The sequence below is a fragment of the Heptranchias perlo genome, unplaced genomic scaffold, assembly GCF_035084215.1.
Source record: "Heptranchias perlo isolate sHepPer1 unplaced genomic scaffold, sHepPer1.hap1 HAP1_SCAFFOLD_280, whole genome shotgun sequence".
NCBI lineage: Eukaryota > Metazoa > Chordata > Chondrichthyes > Hexanchiformes > Hexanchidae > Heptranchias > Heptranchias perlo.
The window spans coordinates 16,619-18,992 of NW_027139292.1; positions in this window are offsets into that span (position 1 = coordinate 16,619).

Genomic DNA, 2,374 nt, shown 5'->3' on the forward strand with positions numbered 1-2,374 from the left:
CCCCGATCCCCCGACCCCGATTCCCCGACCCCGATTCCCCGATTCACCGACCCCGATTCCCCGATTCCGATTCCCCGACCCCGATTCCACGACCCCGATTCCCCGATTCCCCGACCCCGATTCCCCGACCCCGATTCCCCGACCCCGATTCCCCGATCCCCCGACCCCGATTCCCCGATTCCCCGACCCCGATTCCCCGATCCCCCGACCCCGATTCCCCGACCCCGATTCCCCGTCCCCGACCCCCCGTCCCCGACCCCGATCCCCGACCCCGATCCCCGACCCCGATTCCCCGACCCCGATTCCCCGACCCCGATTCCCCGATTCCCGATTCCCCGACCCCGATTCCCCGACCCCGATTCCCCGACCCCGATTCCCCGATTCCCCGACCCCGATTCCCCGATTCCCCGATTCCCCGACCCCGATTCCCCGATTCCCCGTCCCCGATCCCCGACCCCGATTCCCCGACCCCGATCCCCGACCCCGATTCCCCGATCCCGATCCCCGACCCCGATTCCCCGATCCCGATTCCCCGTCCCCGATCCCCGACCCCGATCCCCGACCCCGATTCCCCGATCCCGATTCCCCGTCCCCGATCCCCCGACCCCGATTCCCCGACCCCGATCCCCCGATTCCCCGACCGATTCCCCGATTCCCCGATCCCCCGACCCCCCGATTCCCCGATTCCCCGATCCCCCGACCCCCCGATTCCCCGACCCCGATTCCCCGATCCCCCGACCCCGATTCCCCGATCCCCCGACCCCGATTCCCCGACCCCGATTCCCCGATTCACCGACCCCGATTCCCCGATTCCGATTCCCCGACCCCGATTCCACGACCCCGATTCCCCGATTCCCCGACCCCGATTCCCCGACCCCGATTCCCCGATTCCGATTCCCCGACCCCGATTCCACGACCCCGATTCCCCGATTCCCCGACCCCGATTCCCCGACCCCGATTCCCCGACCCCGATCCCCCGATTCCCCGACCGATTCCCCGATCCCCCGACCCCCCGATTCCCCGATTCCGATTCCCCGACCCCGATTCCCCGACCCCGATTCCCCGATCCCCCGACCCCGATTCCCCGATCCCCCGACCCCGATTCCCCGTCCCCGATTCCCCGATTCCCCGACCCCGATTCCCCGACCCCGATTCCCCGTCCCCGATTCCCCGATTCCCCGACCCCGATTCCCCGACCCCGATTCCCCGATTCCCCGACCCCGATTCCCCGACCCCGATTCCCCGACCCCGATTCCCCGTCCCCGATCCCCGACCCCGATTCCCCGATTCCCCGACCCCGATCCCCGATTCCCCGGTCCCCGATCCCCGATCCCGATTCCCCGTCCCCGATCCCCGACCCCGATCCCCGACCCCGAGCCCGACCCCCCGATTCCCCGTCCCCGATCCCCGACCCCGATCCCCGACCCCGATCCCCCGATTCCCCGACCCTGATTCCCCGATTCCCCGATCCCCCGACCCCGATTCCCCGATTCCCCGACCCCGATTCCCCGATCCCCCGACCCCGATTCCCCGACCCCGATTGCCCGTCCCCGACCCCCCGTCCCCGACCCCGATCCCCGACCCCGATCCCCGACCCCGATTCCCCGACCCCGATTCCCCGACCCCGATTCCCCGATTCCCGATTCCCCGACCCCGATTCCCCGACCCCGATTCCCCGACCCCGATTCCCCGATTCCCCGACCCCGATTCCCCGATTCCCCGATTCCCCGACCCCGATTCCCCGATCCCCCGACCCCGATTCTCCGATTCCCCGACCCCCCGATTCCCCGACCCCGATTCCCCGACCCCGACCCCCGATTCCCCGGCCCCGATTCCCCGACCCCGATTCCCCGATTCCCCGACCCCGATTCCCCGATTCCCCGACCCCGATTCCCCGACACCCCGATTCCCCGACCCCGATCCCCCGACCCCGATCCCCCGACCCCGATTCCCCGATCCCGATCCCCGACCCCGATTCCCCGATCCCGATCCCCGACCCCGATTCCCCGACCCCGATCCCGATTCCCCGACCCCGATTCCCCGTCCCCGATCCCCGACCCTGATTCCCCGATTCCCCGACCCCGATCCCCGATTCCCCGGTCCCCGATCCCCGATCCCGATTCCCCGTCCCCGATCCCCGACCCCGATCCCCGACCCCGATCCCCGACCCCGATCCCCGACCCCGATTCCCCGATTCCCCGTCCCCGATCCCCGACCCCGATCCCCGACCCCGATCCCCCGATTCCCCGACCCTGATTCCCCGATTCCCCGATCCCCCGACCCCGATTCCCCGATTCCCCGACCCCGATTCCCCGATCCCGATTCCCCGTCCCCGATCCCCGACCCCGATCCCCGACCCCGAGCCCGACCCCCC